At 43.8% G+C, this 13,827-nt stretch overlaps 1 protein-coding gene across 4 annotated transcripts in view; it reads left to right on the top strand.

Annotated features, from left to right (window-relative positions):
- Positions 1-13,827, top strand: part of mad1l1 (mitotic arrest deficient 1 like 1) — a 1,358,866-nt gene that overhangs the window by 815,236 nt on the left and 529,803 nt on the right. The window lies entirely within an intron of this gene.

Below are 13,827 nucleotides of genomic sequence, written 5' to 3'. Positions count from 1 at the left end.
TAAGACCTCTATAATCTGTTCTGTTGTAAGTAATACCAATATTATAAATTCTTTATTTGTTGTCTGCCTTTGATATGTGAGACAATGTCATGGGGAAATCTATTTCCATGTTCTTTGCCTTTCTATTTTACAATACAATCCCAGAGAAAATCTTTGGGCAAGTATAAGTGTAACGAATAGCTAGCACCATTTGTTCACTGCTCAGAGCAAAATCCAGCCCTATTCTTTAATCCACATTTAAAACAGGCTTCTACTGATAGACTTGTCTACCATTTTCTAATTTAGGGTTAGTTGATTGTGTCTGATGCTGCTCCAATTGGATCCATTCTTGTTGGTACATTCTATACTTCAGTGAAAACAATATATTGATAATTTAATACAGAATTTTGTAATCCGTTCTGTTGTAAGTAATACCAACATTATCAGTTCTTCATTTGTTATCTGACTTTGATATTTGAGACAATGCCATGGGGAAATCTATTGCCATGTTCTAACAGTGGACAGTCACTATGACATGCGGAAAAGTACTTTGGAAAAACACATATTGATCCTAGCCTACCCTCTGTACCCTTCCTTCCCTTCCTCTGCTTATAGATGTGACAGTAACTGAAAACAACTATCTTTGATCCTTGGAATTGACAACTGCAACGTCATCTTGGTTCAATCTGCTGACCCGCACAGTTCAATTTGGTACCATCATGACTTCCAAAACCGTATTTTACATTCATAAATGTCAAAATCTGTGATGGGGGTTCAGAGTCAGTTTTTTGGAACCTGTCACATTGCAGCCATCACCAAATTCCTTTGCATTGTGCATTTGTCATGGGCAATCATGTACATGATTCGTATTGGAGGTGTCAGTCTGTGTACAAAATGTAGGCATCATCAAATTTTGGAAGTATCGAGTATGTGAATTTACTGTAGCCGATAGGACAAGATGTAAAAATGTTTGTGCATCTTGCCTATTAATGTAATATAGCTGTGGCAATAATCTGTGGCTTCAAATATTAAACTGAAGTATGCAAATCAGAAAACTATATTTTCTAAATATTTTAAAGTTGCCTTTATACACTTCAAACAGATTCACTAAAGATATTTTAAATGAGGGAGAAACCAGAAATGGTGGCGCAGTCTTAATTCCACTGGACTAGTAATCCAGAAGCCCAGACTCAAGCTCTGGGGACTTGGGTTCAAATCCGACCACGGCAGCTGGCAGAATTTAAATTCTGTTAAGAAAATCTGGAATTAAATGCCTGTCTCAATAATAAAGACCATGGAACCGTTGTCAATTGTCATAAAAAAAACACATCTTGTTCACGAATGTCCTTTAGAGAAGGGAATCTGCCACCCTTACATAGAACATACAGTGCAGAAGGAGGCCATTCAGCCCATCGAGTCTGCAACGACCCACTTAAGCCCTCACTTCCGCCCTGAACCCGATAACCCCTCCTAACTTTTTTGGACACTAAGGGCAATTTAGCATGGCCAATCCATGCACGTGTTTGAGGAAACCGGAGCACTCGGTGAAACCCACACAGACACGGGAAGAACGTGCAGACTCCGCACAGACAGTGACCCAGCGGGGAATCGACCTGGGACCCTGGAGCTGTAAAGCCACAGTGCTATCCACTTGTGCTACCGTGCTGCCCTTACCTGCTCCACATGCAACCCCAGACTCTTAACTGCCCTCTGAAATAGCATAGCAAGCTACTCGGTTCAACAAAATCCAGCCTTTCCAGCAATGCCCACATCCCATGGAAGAATTTGTTTTAAAAATGCAAAATCAAAACTTTTTAATGTACTTTTTCCGAATGCAGTTCATTCTGTCAAATTGTGTAAGAGATCCATCTGTTAAAATGTATAGTAATTCAGTATTCTCCTATGAGCCTTTTGCTTTCCTGACTGATAAATCAAAAATGACAGAAGAAAGTTTGAAATTAATTTAAAACCACATTTTTCGTTTTACAGAATAATAGAATTCCACTTGTTCTTCTGCCTCTGCTAGATTCGTGTCGCATTGTATGCAACTATGTCAGATAATGAAACATTTAAAAAAAGACACCAGCAACAATCGTAAAACACATGGTATTGTTTGTTTAAATATATATTTCTTTCCTCACCCCAAGTTATCTCCAGTTTTTGATTTGCTTTCCAACTCTTGGTCCTTTCAAATTCCCACTTAAAACCCAGCATTTCAGCAGTTTGCCCAGTCTCTGTACTGCATCCATTCATGTATGACTCTTGTAGAGAAGTGCCAAGGGATGCTCTGCCATCATAACTGACAAGGCCTTATACCATAAGCAGGTGACAACAGTATTTTCTGCATCATTACCAACTATCATGGTGGAAACTGCAAAATGTTTTATTTACTAATTCAGAATGATGGCAAAAAAGCGCAATGACCATCTCCTATAAGAGAGGATCTAATCATCGCCCCTTGACATTCAATGGCATTAGCATTCCCGAATCCTCCATAATCAACATCCTGGGGGTTACCATTGATCAGAAACTAAACTGGACTCGCCATATTAATACTGTGGCTACCAGAACAGATCAAAGGTGAGGAATCCTACAGCGAGTAACTCACCTCCTAACCACCCCCCCCCCCCCCCCCCTGTCCACCATCTACAAAACACAAGTCAGGAATGTAATGGAATACTCTCCACTTGCCTGGATGAGTGCAGCTACAAAAACACTCAACGTTTTACGCCATCCAGAAAGCAGCCCACTTGATTGCTACCCTGTCCACAAACATTCAAACCCTCCACCACTGACGAACAGTGGCAGCCTGTATACCATCTACAAGATGCACTTCAGTAAGTCGCCAAGGTTCCTGAGGCAGCACCTTTCAAACCCATAACCACTACCATCTAGAAGGACAAGAGCAGCAGATACCTGGGAACCTCCCCATCCTGACTTGGAAATACAGCGCCGTTTCTTCACTGTTGCTGGGTTAAAATCCAGGAACTCCCTCCCTTACAGCACTGTGGTTGTGTCTACACCTCAAGGATTGCAGCAGTTCAAGAAGGAGGCAGCTCACCACCACCTTCTGAAGGGCAACTAGGGTTGGGCAATAAATGCTGACCTGTCCAGCGACACCCACATCCCATAAATGGAAAAAAAGTTAAAAAGAAACTATTTTCTCTGCTTGTCTTTACTCCTTAGTGGCATTGTTCTAACTTGTATGCTTTACTTCTTTACAAAGGATAGTGGAAATTTGAAATGTTTTCTTACCCCCCCCCCCCCCCCCCCCCGCCCTTTCCTCCTTGCACCAAACACACATGGCCCACAAATCTAAAATTAGCTGTTGGAGCTAAGTCAGTTGGAAATTTAAAAACTGCGATTGATGGCTTTTTGTTAGCCAAGGGCATTACGTGTTATGGAACTAGGGAGGATTGATGGAGACAAGCTAGAGATTAACCATGATCCATTTGGGTGGCAGAACAAGCTTGATGGCTGAATGATCTGCTCCTGTTCTATGTTCTTATGCATCTGCAGCTCAATTTGGAATGCACATATCTTGATCAGATATTTGAGCAGCGATTCAGCCGCAGTTTTCACACACAAGATCAGAATTGGGTGTGGTTACTTAACCTGAATTTGAAGATTCTGAATCATGTAAGAGAAAACTGTGGAGTGGAGGCTGTGGTTATAATTCTCCTAAATTCTGAGGGAAAGTGACAAATTTGTAATCTGGTAAAGTGGATGTTAAAAGTTTTCAAAAAAGGTGTGTTCCTGACATCTTGGCCCACACTAACCTCTCAACCAACACATCAATACAGGTTTTCCTACATATACTTCAAAAATACTTCATTGTTTAGGTATCCTGATGTCATAAATATAAAAATGCAAGCCTTTCTTTTTTATTTCTCATTCATCTCATAACTGGGACTTGATCCACAGATGGGCTGCCAAGTTTGGCTACCCAACAACAATAATTAATTTGTTCTGAAGGGCTCTAGAACATCCTGATAATATGAAAAGTGCTGTATAGATGCAATTCTTTCTTTCTTAATCCTTTTATCCAAAGGCAGGATATGATAAAGGGACTCCAGCAGCGGCAATTGTGGGAAAAAGAAAAATTATTATGGTAATCTTGGTGAAGAAAAATGGAATTAGGGTCAACAATAAAAACAACCATATTCAATCTTTGTTCGACTTCAAACTTCTAACCCCTAGTGTGTGAAAATTTAGATAATATAAACCAGCGAGCACGGAATTCTTTTGGCTTGGCCAAATCGTGTATGCACCCAAGTCCTGAAGATGCTATTCTTTAGGATTCCCTGTGGAGCCAATTGCTAATGCTTCCGTGGTGTGGTGGATTCAAGATTGAGTCTGCAGGCCTTGGAGGTTCAACCAAAAGGTACAGCTTTATTTAGAAGATGTTAGCACTACAGGCTGCGATGTTAAACTGCCCATTTGCTTGCACAAGCAGCCGATGACATCATGCATTCGTTCTCTTAATAATAATAATAACCTTTTATTGTCACAAGTATGAAGTTACTGTGAAAAGCCCCTAGTCGCCACATTCCGGCACCTGTTCGGGTAAGCTGGTACGGGAATTGAACCCGTACTGCTGACCTTGTTCCGCATCACAAACCAGCTGTCTAGCCCCTGAGCTAAACCAGCTAAAGTGCCGCTGTTCAGCTACATGGCTACTTGTGAAGAAACACTAAAAACATGATGAATTCACAACAATTCCACCCCCTTTAAATTCAAGGACCCTGGCACAATAAACAGTATAACATTCACAATCAATTTTCAGTCAACAGCAACCGTCAATACGTCAGATGTCCCAGAGGTCGTCGTTCTCTGTGTGTTTGTCGGTGAATCTTGGGCGTCTATTTTTTCATATTTTCTGCAACTTCTGAGGTCTTTGACTTGATTTGAGTGTCATCAGTGTTTATCGAAACCGGAGTCGACTTAGTGATCTGAGGTTGACTCGGTGTTTGATTCGCAATTGCGGTTCTGTTTTCCCCAGTTGGTTCGGTTAATGTCAGGTTCTTGGGAAGGTCCAGGTCGTCTCTTGGCGCAGCTGGATTTGGAATTTCTGTCAGTTCTGCCTGTGGTAGATTGGTTCTTGTCCAGAAGCTAATCCATGTTCCCTCTCCATTTTACATAGTCTTGGGTTTGTACGGTGTAGGAGACCAGTCCAGTCTGTCCTAAGATGGTGGCAGGAATCCACTTTTCACTTGTGGCATAATTTCTTGCCAGAACTTCTTGACCCTGACGAAAAAGATGACATTTTGCCTTGTTCGCCCACTGTATGACCTGATCCTGCTGCTTTTTTTCAACAATTTCTTTTGTCTTGGGTAGTTTTAGAAAATCGAATGCTGTGCATAGTTTATGTTTAACCATTGGCAAAGCTGGAGAAACTTGGGTTGTTGAGCCTGCAGAATTCCTGTACATGAGCAGGAATTGACTCAAATGTTTAACCAACGAACCTTGTTCTCTGGTTACCTTTCACAAATGTTTCAGCATCTGTTCATAACATTCTGCCAGCACATTTGTGGCAGGGTGATAAGGAGCAGACTGGATGTGTTGAATTCTGTTCTCCTTCAAATACTTTATGAACTCTAGAGATTGGAGGTGGGATTCTCCCAGCCCTGAGCCGGGCCGGAGAATCGCTGCGAACGGGCCCTGACGCCGGCACGCGATTCTCCGCAGTGCAGAGAATCGGCGCCACTGGCGCCGGGGTGGTTGGCACGGCGCCAGTCGCGGGTCGCTCTGTGCGGCCCGCCCGCCGATTCTCCGGCCCAGATGGGCCAAGCGGCCGTAGGAAAAGAGCCGAATCCCGCCGGCGCCATTCTAACCTGCTCTGGGCCGGCGGAACCTCGGCGTATAAGGGTCGGGTGACGGCCTGTGGGAGTGAAGGGGGCCCCCGACCCCGTGGGGGGGGGCACCGATGTGGCCTGGCCCGCATTCAGGACCCACCGATCGGCGGGCCGGCCTCTGTGGCTGGGGGCCTCCTTTCCTACGCACCGGCCCCTGTAGCCCTGCGCCAGGGCCGGCACGTTGAAGGAGGCCACTGCGCATGCGCGTGTTTGCTCCGGCGCCACTGCGCATGTCCTCGTTGGCGCCGGCGCAGCTGCTCCTGCGCGCACAATTCGTGTCGGGATCTGCAACTGGAGCGGAGCAAACCGCTCCAGCACCATGCTGGCCCCCTGTAGGAGCCAGAATTAGACGTGGGAGCGGCCCGTTCATGCTGTTGTAAAACACGACGGCATTTACGACGGCGTGGACTCTGCTGCGGGATTGGAGAATCCCGCCCATGAATTGCAGTCCATTATTGCTCACCAGTTGTTCAGGGTAACCAAATCTGAAGATTTCACCCACTCTCTCAATAGATTTCTCCGATGACATTGATTTCATGATGGCAACTATAGGCCATTCTGAGTGAGCATTGGCTAGAATGAGAAACATGCATCCTTCCAACGGTCCGGCATAATCAACATGTATGACGATACTTGATTGTGTATGTGTGTGCTGACAAGAACAATGCCCACCTCTACATTCTGCTTGCTACTAGTGATGGAATCCCGGTATGAGGCCAAAAATTATTGTTAGTGGATGATAGTTCGTCAATAAAGTGAAATACCTCCCATACAGGAATTGGGAGAACCATTTTATTCCAAAAATCATTCCTAAGGCTTCTTTCTCTATCTGCGCATAATTGCATTTGGCTTTATTCAAGGTCCTCAACGCAAAGGCTATTCACTTCTCTTCACCTATGGGCATTATGTGGGAAACCATTGCCCCAACCGCATAAGGTGATGCATCACATGCCAGTTGCAGGGGTAAATTTGGATCAAAATGTATCAAGACTTCTGACTTGAGTAGCGCCTTTTTGGCTTGCACGAATGCTCTCTCACATTGATCACCCCATTTCCCACTCTTTATTTTTACAATGTAGATTATGCAAGTGTTTTAGAATAGTTGCCGGATTAGGGACAAATACTCTGCAGTATTTTAGCAAACCTAAGAAAGATCGAAGTTAATTGACATTTTGAGGTGCTGGTGCCTCGGTAATGGCTTTGGCTTCTGGAGGTGATTTATACAGTGTTTTGGCGTCAGTGGCATGACCCAAATATTCAGTTTAAGATTGGAAAATTGACATTTCTCTTTTCAGATTCTTTATCCATAATCCTCTAATCTCTGGGGTGTGGCATCTAGGTTGCAGAGATATTCTTCCTCATTCGTTCCAGCAATCAAGATATCATCCAGTTAACTCTGGAATCTGTCTAATCTGCTTAAAATCTGACCCATAGCTCCTTAGAACAACACGCGCACTGAAGTGATAATTTGCTAATGCTCTTCGGGAGGGTTTAAATTAATTCAGCAGGGGGGTGGGAACCTGAATTGTAGCTCCAGTGTACAGGAGGTTGAGAGTAGTGAGGTCATGAGTAAGGTTTCAAGGTCGCAGGAGTGTACCGGCAGGCAGGAAGGTCGTTTGAAGTGTGTCTACTTCAACGCCAGGAGCATCCGGAATAAGGTGGGTGAACTTGCAGCATGGGTTGGTATCTGGGACTTCGATGTTTTGGCCATTTCGGAGACATGGATAGAGCAGGGATAGGAATGGTTGTTGCAGGTTCCAGGGTTTAGATGTTTCAGTAAGCTCAGGGAAGGTGGTAAAAGAGGGGCAGGTGTGGCATTGTTAGTCAAGGACAGTATTACGGTGGCAGAAAGGACGTTTGATGAGGACTCGTCTACTGAGGTAGTATGGGCTGAGGTTAGAAACAGGAAAGGAGAGGTCACCCTGTTGGGAGTTTTCTATAGGCTTCCGAAAAGTTCCAGAGATGTAGAGGAAAGGATTGCAAAGATGATTCTGGATAGGAGCGAAAGTAACAGGGTAGTTGTTATGGGGGACTTTAACTTTCCAACTATTGACTGGAAACGCTATAGTACTTTAGATGGGTCAGTTTTTGTCCAATGTGTGCAGGAGGGTTTCCTGACACAGTATGTAGATAGGCCAATAAGAGACGAGGCCACATTGAATTTGGTACTGGGTAATGAACCAGGCCAGGTGTTAGATTTGGAGGTAGGTGAGCACTTTGGTGATAGTGACCACAATTCGGTTCCGTTTACTTTTGCGATGGAAAGGGATAGGTATATACCGCAGGGCAAGAGTTATATCTGGGGGAAAGGCAATTATGATGCGAATAGGCAAGACTTAGGATGCATAAGATAGGGAAAGAAACTGCAGGGGATGGGCACAATTGAAATGTGGAGCTTGTTCAAGGAACAGCTACTGCGTGTCCTTGATAAGTATGTACCTGTCAGGCAGGGAGGAAGTGGTCGAGCGAGGGAACCGTGGTTTACTAAAGTAGTTGAATCAATTGTCAAGAGGATGAAGGAGGCTGATGTAAAGATGAGACGTGAAGGTTCAGTGGGGCGCTTGAGAGTTATAAGTTAGCCAGGAAGGACCTAAAGAGAGAGCTAAGAAGAGCCAGGAGGGGACATGACAGATCCTTGACAGGTAGGATCAAGGAAATCCCTAAAGCTTTCTACAGGTATGTCAGGAATAAAAGAATGACTAGGGTAAGAGTAGGGCCAGTCAAGGACAGTAGTGGGGAGTTGTGCGTGGAGTCCGAGGAGATAGGAGAGGTGCTAAATGAATATTTTTCATCAGTATTCACACAGGGAAAAGACAATGCTGTCAAGGAGAACACTGAGATACAGGCTACTAGACTAGGCGGGATTGAGGTTCATAAGGAGGAGGTATTAGCAATTCTGGAAAGTGTGAAAATAGATAAGTCCCCTGGGCCGGATGGGATTTATCCTAGGATTCTCTGGGAAGCTAGGGAGGAGATTGCAGAGCCTTTGGCTTTGATCTTTATGTCGTCATTGTCTACAGGGATAGTGCCAGAAGACTGGAGGATAGCAAATGTCCCCTTGTTCAAGAAGGGGAGTAGAGACAACCCCGGTAACTATAGACCAGTGAGCCTTACTTCTGTTGTGGGCAAAGTCTTGGAAAGGATTATAAGAGATAGGATTTATAATCATCTAGAAAGGAATAATTTGATTAGGGATAGTCAACACAGTTTTGTGAAGGGTAGGTCGTGCCTCACAAACGTTTTGAGTTCTTTGAGAAGGTGACCAAACAGGTGGACGAGGGTAAAGCAGTTGATATGGTGTATATGGATTTCAGTAAAGCGTTTGATGAGGTTCCCCACGGTAGGCTATTGCAGAAAATACGGAGGCATGGGATTGAGGGTGATTTAGCGGTTTGGATCAGAAATTGGCCAGCTGTAAGAAGACAGAGGGTGGTGGTTGATGGGAATTGGTCAACCTGGAGTTCAGTTACTAGTGGTGTACCACAAGGATCTGTTTTGGGGCCACTGCTGTTTGTCATTTTCATAAATGACCTGGAGGATGGCGTAGAAGGATGCGTGAGTAAATTTGCGAATGACACTAAAGTCGGTGGAGTTGTGGACAGTGCGGAAGGATGTTGCTGGTTACAGAGGACATAGATAAGCTGCAGAGCTGGGCTGAGAAGTGGCAAATGGAGTTTAATGCAGAAAAGTGTGAGGTGATTCATTTTGGAAGGAGTAACAGGAATTCAGAGTACTGGGCTAATATTAAGATTCTTGGTAGTGTGGGTGAGCAGAGGGACCTAGGTGTCCATGTACATAGATCCCTGAAAGTTGCCACCCAGGTTGATAGGGTTGTTAAGAAGGCGTACGGTTTGTTAGCTTTTATTGATAGAGGGATTGAGTTTCGGAGCCATGAGGTCATATTCAGCTATACAAAACTGGTGTGGTCGCATTTGGAGTATTGCGAGTATTCTGGTTGCCGCATTATAGGAAGGATGTGGAAACATTGGAAAGGGTGCAGAGGGGATTTACAGGGATGTTGCCTGGTATGGAGGGAAGATCTTATGAGGGAAGGCTGAGGGACTTGAGGCTGTTTTCGTTACAGAGAAGAAGGTTAAGAGGTGACTTAATAGAGGCATACAAGATGATCAGAGGATTAGATAGGGTGGACAGTGCAAGCCTTTTTCCTCGGACGGTGATGGCTAGCACGAGGGGACATAGCTTTAAATTGAGGGGAGATAGATATAGGACAGATGTCAGAGGTCGGTTCTTTACTCAGAGTAGTAAAGGCGTGGGATGCCCTTCCTGCCACAGTAGTGGACTCGCCAACTTTAAGGGCATTTAAATGGTCATTGGATAAACATATGGATGATAATGGAATAGTGTAGATGGGCTTTAGATTAGTTTCACAGGACCACACCCACTTAAAAGGGAAACGCACGAAAATGAACAAAAAGACATTTAAAGCTGCAAAACCCAATTTTCTTACCTCAAAAGACAGAACAATGCCCGAACTTACACCAGCAGTTGAAAATAACTTTCACAATACCCTGGAACAAGCAGTCTGCACCACCCAAAGTGAAGAGCACAATGAAATATTCGAAACCAAAGAAGATGATTTGTTCATTGAACTAGAAGAGAACGATAACAACTCCGAAACAAAAAGAGATGATTTGTCTATCGAACAATACACACAATACTGCTCAGACATGGCTGAGTTATTTGGATATGCTGATCACAGCATCAGCAACACGGTTGAAAAGCTCAACACTACTCTTCTCATGGTAGATGAATTCAATGCCACGGTGCCATGTCAGATCGTCGATACATTGGATGACAGCAATACCCAAGACGAAGACGACGCCATGCAGAGAGCACAGAACGACTCTGTTGAGACAGCACAGATCGACTCTACAGCGAGAGCACAAGCCTCCACAAAGAGAGCGACGCAAGCCTCCACAAAGAGAGTGACGCAAGCCTCCACAGACAGCTCGGTGACAGACTCAAAAATGGAAGCAAGCAAACACTCCATAGCGAATGCCATGCATGAAGAAGACTATGAAAGTCTACCCAGCTCATTTAACCAACAAGAAGACACTGAATGTCTACCCACTGTATGTGTGACAAGTGACGAACAAATCACAATTCCCATACAGGATGTGCAGGATCGCATCGAGACTGACATATCTCAGCTCGTCTGCACAGAAGCACTCAATAATCAAAGGACAGCTATTCATGCGTCCAGGAAGACCACGTCAAATGGAATCGTGAAGATTTTGACTCCAGAAGAGGAGCACCAAGAGTCCAGAGAGACCACGTTAATAGAAATCTTGAAGATTTTGACTCCAGATGAGGGGCACCAAGAAACCAAAGGTGATTCAAATGAACCAGAAATAACTCTAGAAGAGGAGTACCAAGGAAGCAAAGAAGAGGAATCAAATCCACCACAAATGACTGATGTCACCGACATCAATGCAACATCAGATCATTCTCACAATTCTCAAGAAGAAACACTCAGTGTAACAGATGCCACAAAGGACACTGACACCAATAACTGTGACAATCACATCATCCACACAAAAACAACATGCAACGCAAAAAGAGCAACAACAACAAGACGCGCTGCAGAAACAAGAACAACGACAGCAACATCAAAAACTACAAGCACAACAACAAAAACTACAAGAATAACAGTGAAAACAACAAAAACAGAAACAACAAGCACGACAAAAACAACAACAAGAATGACAACAATAAGAATGATAACGAAAACGACCAAGACAGAAATGACAACAATGACCTGGACAACATGGTACAACTTTGCACATGAAGGACAATGCCACAACACACTGCAAAACAATGGCAAGTGTATAAACATGCCATGGCATGGCAACAAATCTCACAAGTTCACATTTGCTCCACAACAAACAAGCAAACCAGCTTTCAAGAAAGATGACATGCAGAATCAATTCCACAAACACAAGAAAAAGTCCAGGTCAGACAACAAAGATGACTTACAGAATCAATATCACAAACACATGAAAAGGTCCAGGTCAGACAACAAAGATGTAACACAGAATCACTACCACAAGCATAGAAAAAAAAAGCAACCATAAATCAGGCAACAAAGTGATTTGACCATTCAAATACCTCATTGATGATTTCTTGGCTACTTAAACACAGGAACACTGACGACATTCACGAAGAAATAACAACATCAACATCACCACTTCAACAACAGAAAAAGAAAGCAATTCGACCGAACAAACTCAAAGTATGGACTCACAAATTTATTTTTAAATTAAGACTGGACTCATAAATATTAATTGGCTTTGTATAATCGTCAAGATCATCACAACTTGTACATACCATCATTTGTCTACCTATTTCACGCAATCAAAACAAAACTTAAGAAACTAAATGTATTAACATTTGACGGACTAACTCATTGATTTCCTGTAATGCATTTGCAAGCTGCATCCATTATGTTTTGTTCAATTTTCTTTACAACATACAGAAAATATGTTACATGAAAAAAGGGAGATGGGGTGATCTCTATGTGTGCATGTACACAAGGGGTTAATGTGTAATCAGTAGCACCACATGATCACTAGAGGGCCAGGCCAACAGGGGTATAAAAGGCAGCCACATTGGGTCTCCCTCTCGCTCTTGGGTGCACTGTGATCAAAGCAACAGCAGACTAGTTTAGATGGCCAGTGGAGTTACGTATAGTTACCATAGTTAGATCTTGTTAACCTTATCACTAGTATCAAAGTTAAAGTAAAGAACTCATGTAAGTATTGTTGTAGTTACTCAATAAACCTTTTGTTGCTACTGGAAGAGTTCAAACCTTCTTCATCGGGATTCAGAATACCTCATCACTAACCAAGGATTGAGTAGCACATGTTACCTACCACACAGGTAACAAAACACGTACCTATGGCAAGTGCGAGTCTGTGTTTGCGTTAAAGTTTCAGCCGGTATATTGTAGCGTTCATTGTGCTTTGGCTGCTAATTTCATGGATACAGCAACATCCAAAGCTTTCTTTAAGGTCAGGGTGCTTTCGGTTAACGACCGCTTTTGAATGGCTTTGTTTCCTTTTTTCTATAAAGCATTTTATTGAGGTATTTGTGATTTTGTAACAGTAACAAGAAGCAGTGTACATACAAATATATATATATAGCGCAAAGGCCGTCTTCTTCCCACACAGATCCCATTTTTCTTAAACACTAATCTAAACTAAACTAACCCCCCCTTCTGCTGACAGTTAATTTTCTCTAAAGAAGTCGACAAACGGCTGCCACCTCCGGACGAACCCTGACATTGACCCTCTCGGGGCGAACTTGATTTTCTTCAGACAGAGAAAGCTACCCATGTCAGTGAGCCAGGTCTTTGACTTCGGGGGTTTTGAGCCCCTCCAAACTAATAGTATCCGACTCCGGGCTACCAGGGAGGCAAAGGCCAGAATGTCTGCCTCTTTCTCCTCCTGGATTCCCGGATCTTCAGACACTGTGAAAATTGCCAATTCTAGACTCGGTGCCACCTTTGTTTTTAACACCTTGGACATGACACCCACAAACCCCTGCCAGAATCCCCTAAACTTCAGGCATGCCCAGAACATATGAACATGGTTTGCTGGTCCTCCCACACGCCTTGCACACCTGTCTTCTATCCCAAACAACCTGCTCCTCCGGGCCACTGTCATGTGTGAACGGCCTTAAATTGTATCAGGCTGAGCCTGGCGCATGATGTGGGTGCGTTGACTCTACTCAACGCATCTGCCAAGAGACCATCCTCTATGTCTCCTCCTAACTCCTCTTCCCATTTGTGTTTCAGCTCCTTGGTCTGCGTTTCCTCTCTCCCCATGAGTTCTTTATATATGTCCGAAATCCCCCCTCTCCCACCCATACTCTGGAAACTACCCTGTCCTGTATCCCACTTGATGGTAGGAGCGGGAAGGTTGAGACCTGCCTGCGTAGGAAGTCCCATGCCTGCAGGTACCTAAACTCATTC

Source organism: Scyliorhinus torazame, chromosome 17 (assembly GCF_047496885.1).
Source record: "Scyliorhinus torazame isolate Kashiwa2021f chromosome 17, sScyTor2.1, whole genome shotgun sequence".
Taxonomy (NCBI): Eukaryota; Metazoa; Chordata; class Chondrichthyes; order Carcharhiniformes; family Scyliorhinidae; genus Scyliorhinus; species Scyliorhinus torazame.
The sequence above is the reverse complement of the archived record's forward strand: the minus strand, read 5'-3'. Positions and strand labels throughout refer to the sequence as shown.